This window comes from Ailuropoda melanoleuca, unplaced genomic scaffold (assembly GCF_002007445.2).
Source record: "Ailuropoda melanoleuca isolate Jingjing unplaced genomic scaffold, ASM200744v2 unplaced-scaffold3850, whole genome shotgun sequence".
NCBI lineage: Eukaryota > Metazoa > Chordata > Mammalia > Carnivora > Ursidae > Ailuropoda > Ailuropoda melanoleuca.
In genome coordinates, this window is record NW_023209948.1 from 1 (window position 1) to 9,066 (window position 9,066).

The 9,066-nt window shown below is 39.8% G+C and overlaps 1 long non-coding RNA gene across 1 annotated transcript; it reads right to left on the reverse strand.

Annotated features, from left to right (window-relative positions):
* Positions 1-158: 158 nt before the first annotated feature.
* Positions 159-5,176, reverse strand: LOC117798942. The gene is made up of 3 exons (XR_004622927.1): positions 5,023-5,176; positions 794-959; positions 159-254 (listed from the first exon to the last, which is right to left on the reverse strand). It is a non-coding gene; the product is annotated as an uncharacterized LOC117798942 (long non-coding RNA).
* Positions 5,177-9,066: the final 3,890 nt, after the last annotated feature.

Sequence of the window (9,066 nt, forward strand, 5' to 3'; positions counted from 1 at the left end):
GCACACACGTATTTACGTATGTGTACACATATACGTATTTTAGCTCTTATCAAGGCTGAGAGGCCCATCATGGGGAACACATGGAAATGCCAGAGATAAACTGGACATGAACAAAAGGGCTGACTACCTTGGAAGAAGTTCATGTTTGATTGTTTTTAGATGCAAAAGGGAATTTTCTTCTTCTTCAAATTTAAAAATTTCCACTGTATTCTTGAATTCTGGGTGGTTTACAACAAAGAGATAAACTGTGTCGTCTAAAGAATTGAAAGAACAGAGTTAATTTACAAGACAGAACCATAAGACCTCTGGGCAGACACTGACATTTAAATACCACAGGCGGGGAAAGGTTGAACATATAAGCTGTGAGACGACCTAACAGATCATTCTTCTTCCCCGTCTTTCCCATCACTGTCTGGCTGCTGTTATTTCTGATCATTGGGCCCCTGACCTTTAAGAAAGAGTGTTTTCCACTCCATATACAGAATTCATGAATAATCTGTTTATAGTTTAATTCAGAAGTATAGCTCTTTTTTAATGCAATAATCATAGATATATGGAAAAGGTTATGAAATCTAAACATTCTCCCAGGTGTTAACTGTTAGAAATTCCACATGTAGCCTATGTTGGCTGCTAGCTGGAGAGGCAAATGATCAACTTATTTGTATGAAGAATACAGAAAGAATTCACGAGTTAATTGTTCTTCTCTTACTATAGATATGATCCAAATCTGTTTTCCACAGGCATTTGCAAGCCATGGTAAGTTTCTCAATGTGGGGAGCTCATCAGCTCTTACCGTTGTCTATGAAGGTGCTGATACCATGTGGATTGAACGAAGCCAAATTGAACCCACGGCTGATTCTTAATTCCAGAGCCCTCGGGTTTTCTTTTTTTAGATCCATCATTAGTATCCCTCCAGGCTTATCTGGGGAAAAGCTGTGGAGTCCCGGACATTTTAAACCCTTTTCAAAACAGAGGAAAAAGTTAAATATAGAGGCTTAAGTGTGTTTATAGGCTAAAATGGGCTGTATAAATAAATGATAAATACAGACTTTGGTTAAAGGTGGCGGCATTACAGCTACAAACAGCAAGAAAGCAGAGAGAAGATGATAGAAAAAATAGGAATTGGAGGCTGGTGAGAGCCGCAAGATGAAAAGGAACTGATTTTTCTGAGTTGAGGCACAAGACTAGGGGTGTAGTCTCTTAAGGGGAAGGTTGGTGGACTGGGAGATACCAAGCGGAGTTGAGGGGGGTGGGGGAGAAGTGAAAGTTTACACACGGGCTGTTGACCCTCAAGCCCTTGGCCGCCCTTTGCCCCTAGAGAGGCACAAAGTCTTGGTGAATGGTGTCAGTCAAGGCTTCCCTCCTTGTCTCATGCTCCAGATCCAATCCATCAGCAAATCCTGTTAACTTTACCTTGAAAATAAGTCCCTTCATAAGGATGAGAACCTTTCTCACCACTTTGTCCATGACTGCCCTGGTCCAAACCACCGCCACAATTATGGCAACGGCTCACAACTAAATGCCCTTTCTGACTTTTTCTGCCTTTCCCGGAAGACCGGTCTCCCACCAACATCCAAATTATGTCAGATGTCCCGCCTCTGATCAAAACTCCATCTCACTCAGATTACAAAGTAGAAGATCTTCCGATTGACCGAAGGCCCTGTACCATCTGCCCTGCTCACTCTCCTGCACATTCCCTGCCCTAAACACTCCAGGTCTCCAAGCTCATCTCCTACTGGCCACATGGCTGCCTTGATGCTCTTCACATAAACCAGCACATTCTCACTCAGGGCCTTTATACACACTGTTCCTTCTGCCTAGGAATGCTCCCCACCCCACCTCACCCCACCCCACCCTGCAAGATCTAGGGCTCCTAGATGCTTTATATCTATGTCAAATGGCAAGCACCGCCGTTTGGCATAGATGCATATATTCAGATATACATAAACGGCCTGACCACACCCTCAGCACAGGTGTCCCTCTCCACTGCCCCACCTTCCTTTACTTCTCATTAAAGTGTTGCTAGCATCTGACACAGATTCATCCTCTCCCCACTGCAACATGGGTCAGGACTTTTGTCTCATTTGTTCACCGCTAGATCCCATGGCCTGGAGCTGTGCCTGGCATATAGTTTGTCCTTTCCCCACTGATTGCAAGTATCACCCTTATGTACAAGATCCCTTTGTATACTGATCTGTATGGGGGCTCATGCCTATTCCTGTACCAATACACCGCTCTTTAATTACTATAGCTTTACTTATACATACAGCCAATACATTTATGGCCAGTCCCCATATCCCACACCTCATTGTTTTGTTTTCACAAACTAGTTTTAGATATTTCTGCTCATCAATTTTTCTGTATAAATTTTGAAAATTAAGTTGCTGTTCTGAATGGAACATTATTATTTTTATTACTATTACAGTTTCATTTGGTTCTTCCTTGTGCATGGGAAAGCCAGTGAGTTTTACATGTTCATTTTGAATCCAACCATTTCACTGAACTCTCCCCACAGGTCTAATAGTCTGTTAGTTGAATGTCTTGGATTGTCTAAAAAGCAGGTAATGATGATGTCTGAAAATTAGGGTAGTTTTGACTTTTTTCCTACCTCATATTTCTTTTTCTTGTTTTGTTGGGTTATTAACAACTCTAGTAGATTACTGACGGTTATAATATTTGGGGGCATTTTCTTCCCTTTCTAAACATTTATGGGAAGGCGGCTAATGTGTTACCACTAAGAATGATGTCTGCTGTAGGTTTCAGAGAAATTACCTTCCATTTCTAGTTTTCTTGGAGCTTTCAACCAGGAATGAAACGTTGAATTTTCTTTAATGTTTTCTTGGGACTCACTGAAATAATCTAGGTGTTTTCTCTTTTAGATCTTTTTAAGTCATATTTTATGCAAATCTAAAAGAGTATACAAAAATTAAGTCTCACGTTATGCACAAAGTTGAACATAATAGAAATTATCTCCCATTAAAAAAATCTATCAAAATGATAAACCTTCAAGGCTGGCAGGCTCAGGAAGCAGAATAAACTGGAATTACACTATCCCTACGTGGCGGCACTACTGCAGTGGCTGATAATCTCTATTTCGTATCACTGTCCCATAAACAAGAGCATGACTCGAAGGCACAGAAAGCTCTACCAGGGACAGTGATCACTATCCATGGTCATTTTAATACTCCCTACCATTGAAATCTGTTTTTTCTCTTTTTAAAAGTTTGATTTATTTTTACTTGCAGTAAAATACACATCACGAAATTTACCATCCTCATCATTTTAAGCATATAGTTCAGCGGTGTTAAGTACACTCACATGGTCATTTAAATCTTTCTTCTATTCCATTTTGTGTCACCCAATTCTTCAGTAAGTGTGATGTTGGTTTTGGGGTGACTCTCAAACCCATAACCATGGAACAGGATGGGTCAGATGGGCTAACATGCTTGGAAGAGGAAGAGACAGCTGACGTGAGATACATGTTACTCGTTTAGAAAGGAGTGAGTTCTGGGAAACAGTAGAGACAATGCTGAGTAGTTAAAAAAATCAGCAGTAAAGTGGGATTGTTTCTAAATTTGAAAAAAAGACAGTCAGATAAGCAAGGAAGGACAAAAAAGCTGAAGAAATTCTATTGACATGGCTACAAGATCACTGAGACTGTCATCAGTCCCTCCGTGGAAATGACTATAGATTTATGTGCTTGGAGACCTTACTTCTAATTCCGATTTATTCCTATGGGGGTTGAGATCTTGAAACATGTGAGTTCTGGATTACAAAAATCTCTGAGAATACCTCTTTTGGGGGGGAAAAAAAAAGCAAGTGAGTTCTACTTTCCTCGGGATTTTTGTGTCTCTGGTTAACGAACAATTCTGACAAGCAGCCCCAGTGTTTTCTCCTAAGCCTACAGACTTGCATAAGCATGTGCTTCCAAACAAACCGATAGTCCTACTAGAAATATCCATTTTACTCTTTCTGTGAAGGTAATGACATAACCTTGTCTTTTGAGACTATATTTTTAAAGTTTAATATATTAGTGTTCTTGCCAAAGCCTACAATGTTTCTTTTTTTACCTCAGTGGTAACAACCAGCTGCTCAGTGTTCCACCTAAAAGCCATCAGGAACCTGACCCGTATCCCACCGCCTCATTCTCCTCTCAGCCGAGTTCTCTCACGTCTCCCATAGGTCTGACCACTGTTTCATTGGTGCTGTGACTCCTCTAAAGTATCTCCATGCTTTTCACACCTAAGTCTCAGAGTCTGAAAATAATGGACGCTGAGAGGGAACAGAATCAGCACAGGCCGCCTTCCTCAAGAAAAACCGAACCCATGACGATGCCAAGGACGCTCCTGGGGGCCCAAGCCAGGGAAGAACGTGGTCAGAACCTCCTCATCGCCCACTTACACAGTTTTCCAATTAGATGGCTGCTGGTGTAGGCCAGCATGCAGGCCAATCAATTTTACAGCCTTTCTAATGTATGCCCAGGGAAGTGGTTATTTTTCAGCTTCTAAGAAATTAAGGCGAAAGGGTATAAATAAACTCAGCTGATGACTTTCATGAGAAGCTATTCGGGGGAAAGAGAAAGAAAAAGCCTTGGTCTGGGAAACTTGGTATATTGCTTGAAAATAAACAATAACAGCAAGAATATGAGCTTAAAATTGAGAAGCTAATGGAAAGAGAGACAGATGCTGTATTTAGAAGAGTATAATGTAGTATGGAATATCCACAATGCCCAAAGTATGCTTTTTAATAAGAAACTTTTGAAACACAGATTGCATTGGAATATTTTAGTGCAATGCAGTGGGGACATAAAGAGCAATTAATCAATTGCCAAAGATTTTTTCATCTCTACATTTAGATAAGCTTGAGGACATTTTCCAAAATCCTGTTTAAACTGTCTTCCCCCCCGCCCCCGAACATATTTTTGAAAGTGAGCAATTTTACACACAAGTTACTGCCCTGCAGGCCTCATCAAACTCCCCTGTACCTCGTCCATGGAGACTGGGGAAGGAAGGAGATACTCACCACACTGAGGAAAGCCAGACCATTGGGAAGTATGTCAATATCATCTGCACCAGCTTCTGTAAGTTCAAGAAATAGATAAATGTCACATTCAAATTCTGTTATTTGTTAGATGTAACATAACTGGGACTTAGTTTACTTTATCAGTGCCTGCATTTTTAGGAATGGTTCGAATTTTTTCCCCAACCACTCTCTTTAATACACGTCAGTCTAAATCCCTTTCTGCAGTGAACCTCTGACTTTAAATGTTAGATATTTTATGTTTACTCAAATCAAAGTCAAGTAATCACTACATTTCCAGCTATAATACAGAAAAAGTTGACATCTGTACACTCTTACGATAAACACCCAGATGTCTGTACAAAAGTAATTGACATCAGGGGAATATTACTTTCAGAGAGAAGGGCTCATAGTCATTTAACCATGCAAATATCCTTGTCCCTTTCTCTGCTCATTCAATCTGAAGCAAACACAGACATTTCTCCCATTAACAGAGATAAGACACCTGGGATTATATATTCCCTCTTTAAAAAACAATGTCTGCTTGTTCTCATAAGCAAAGAAAGCTTTCCATTTAATCTTTAAAGTTAGGCTTTAAACTACAGAAAACAACCAGCAAAAGGAAATTAATGAAAAATACCATGCACCTAAGCCAGCTGAACCTTCTAACGCTTGTCTCTGAGCAGGCTACAATTACTATTGATTGTTTATTGATTGTCTCAGCACACTCCACACAGCACAGCAAATAATTAGACATAAAACCTTCCCAGTGGTCTCACTGTGTAAATTCCGCAGACAGATAATAGACCCAAACACAAGAAAAGAGGAATAAAAATGGCTTAGATTAAGCCAAATCATGACACATTCTTTGAGTCCACAAAATCCAATCTTCCCCTTTAAGGCCTCTCCAAAGGCTTTCCCCAAGATTATTTCTAGGTTGTCAAAACCAAACAGCATCTATGCAGCCATTTTGGTTTTGATTCACGCGTTTGCATTTGGCCGGTTGCCTCCAGAGTCGCTGGCTCTATCATAGTGGAGAGAAGCAAAAGAAAATAAAAATGCCAAGAACTTCACTTCGTAAAGATGACTGCAATCATGAACACCTGCAATGCCTGTTCCTTGGCAAGAAGATACATCTATAGCTTAAGCACGGCATAGCGGAGGAGTTCTTAACCTGGGGCTGCGGATCCCTAAGGAGCCACAAATGGCTTTTAGAGTCCGTGAACTTGTTAAAACTCTATGCAATGCAAAATATCATCTGAATGCTCAGCTGAGACATTTTCAATGAAAAGGATCCTTGGCTTTCAGCTGGTTTAAAAAAGGGTCAGTAATACCGCAAAAAAAGTCAAAAATTTCTGGTCTCTAGTCCCACGGCGGTTCTCAACTGGTAATGAGCAGGGACCAGGGGAACTCGACACCACACGTGTGTACCTGCAACCACAAACATACAAACGCACGCGCTCACATGCACATATCAGTCCAAGGTTTGCTTTCTGGATCCATTTAGTAGGAAGTCAATGAAATAAAATTTGTTGCTCCGGAAAAATTACTTAAAACAATTTAATTTCCATGTGTACATGCTTATACAAAGCTCAAGAAAAGATATATAGAAACAAATTAAGAAGGTTTCTTTGGGTGGCAGAATTATGAGTGATTTTTTCATTTTCATCTTTACTGTTTAAAATTTTCTACAAACGATAGTATTGTTTTAGTAATCAAGAAAAGAACAATGTTTTGAAAAGATATTTTCATTTCAACCACACTGTAACTTCTTTCTGTTTAACTTCATTGCCTATTGCAAGGAAAAAAAAGTCTTATCTAGTTTTCTTTAGAATATTTTCCAGATCTACCCCCACCCCATCTTCATTTCTACATCCATCACTACAAGAGAATTTTATCATTTCGTATCACCTCTTTGGTGTGATTACTGCAAGAGTAGTCAATGCTGGAGAAATTTTTTCTCCTCTAATTTAATAATAGGAGTAGTACTAGTAGTAATAGTAATAGCTACTAAGATACAGTGTTTACCAAGGGCCAGGCTCCTTGTAAGCGCTTTACATACATTATTTCACATAATTTCCTACATCCTAAGCAGCAATAATATTATCTCTCATTTTAGAGTTAAGAAATTAGAGCCTTTGAGCAGTTAGGGAGATTGTTCAAGGTCACAAACTGGGAAGATGGGACTCAAATCCTTTTGCTCTGACTTAAAAGCACACAGGAAAAAAAGACAACCTAGCATCGAATGAATTCTCTGTCAGAACCATCTGCTGGTTCCTCTCTGAAGACACTGTACTTTGTAAATCTGACTGTGGTCAATTCCACAGGTTGGCTTTCCTCCCAAAAGTTTTGCTTCCATGCCTCCTCCCAAGTTCCTCACCAATCCATATTCTGCACTTTTCTTTAAAACCTCTTTTAAAACCCTCTTGCACTGGAAAGTCTTCTAGCTTAGCTCATCTGATTTCTTATTTATTCTTACTCCTTTGGTAATGCTCTATGTCCGAGATGGCTAACTGCCCCCCACTGTCCATGCTCCCCTTCTTCCTTTGCAGCTCCAGTGCATGGGGACACAGCCACAGAGATTTTCTACCCTTTCTTGCAATAGTTGTGGCCATTTGCCTCCGTTCATGTTAATGGGATGTGAGAACACAGTATGCATGCAATTTCTGGGTAAAATAAACTAAAAATAATAGCCACGTTAATGTTCTTTCTACCCTTTCCTGCTGGGGAGTGGCAATAACTGGAGTTCCAGTCGTGGACCGAGAAAGCAGCAGTATGTTGAAGACAACTGTGTTGCTTCATCAGCCTTTGTACCAGACTGGCCGCACAGATCGTAGTCATCTTATCACTCTAGGCCATTTGCTTATCTTTGATGGCCAAGTAAAAGAAGATAAATTTCTCTCTCCTCTAGGTGTAACTTTATAACAGCAAATCAGCCCTGGCCATGCTCAATAGAGTACCTGATACGTAATGTACCTTTTATTGTCCACTCTTGGCTCACTGGTGAGGTATGTGTGTTAATCACTCTGGGAGGAGATACTCTATTGGAAAGAGAATTTGCAAAAGGTACTAAACCTCTCTGAGCTTTGGGTCCTTATCTGTCATAAAAAGAAAAGAAAAAAGAAATCTAAATCTCACAGCAGTGTATATTTTGTTTTCCTTTCATAGGTAGACTGTAAAGTAACCGATCACAAGGGCTGCAAACTTCAGTGCCTTTTTTTTTTTTTTAAATCTCCCCAGCAGCAGTTTTTGTAAAGGTCTTGATTGCCAAGTGTATAAAACCGCTAATTAACTCAAAGAGGCAATCCATTCAAAATTTTATTTTAGTCCAGAACTCTGAATGCCCGCATTTTCAAAGACATTTAGAAAATGTTTTAAGCTTTTAAGCCTCAAATAGACTTAACTAGCTCCTGGCATTATAATTTTTATTATTTAGATGTTGATATTAGGCCAAATCTTGGGTAAGAGCTTGGTTTCTGCCTGGAAAAGACGGGAAAGGAATAGAAAAAATGGGACAGTGAGCCCCATAGAAGGCACACATCCTCTATGATACGTGGTAGATGACCACTATTTGTTAAAACAGAAAGACATGAGATGATATGTATAAAGCACCCAAGAATTGCCAAGAGTTCATTTCTAGTCATGGTGAATGTAGCACTGGAGTGTGTGTGTGTGTGTTGGTGTGTAAGTATGGGTGTTGATGGGAATGGAAAGGTAGGGAAAAGTGGTCTTACCTCTTAGAGGGATTGTTGGCCTCAAGTGCATGGCTGCTATTGTTTCCAAAGCGCACACTAAAGAAGAGAACCTTTTCTACCCTTGTTGCCTACCAGAAGTTGCTTTTGCCTGTATGGGAATGTACGTGCCCAGCACACTGTTATTCCTTGTAACCAAAAGACCACTGAATAAGCGACTGTTATTAAAAACATATAACCACAGGCTATTATTAGCCATTATGCATCACTAACATAGAATTCAACAAATGTTCATATGGTACGTGCTAACCACAGAGCAAAAAACAAAAAAAAAAAAAAAAAAAAAAAAAAAAAA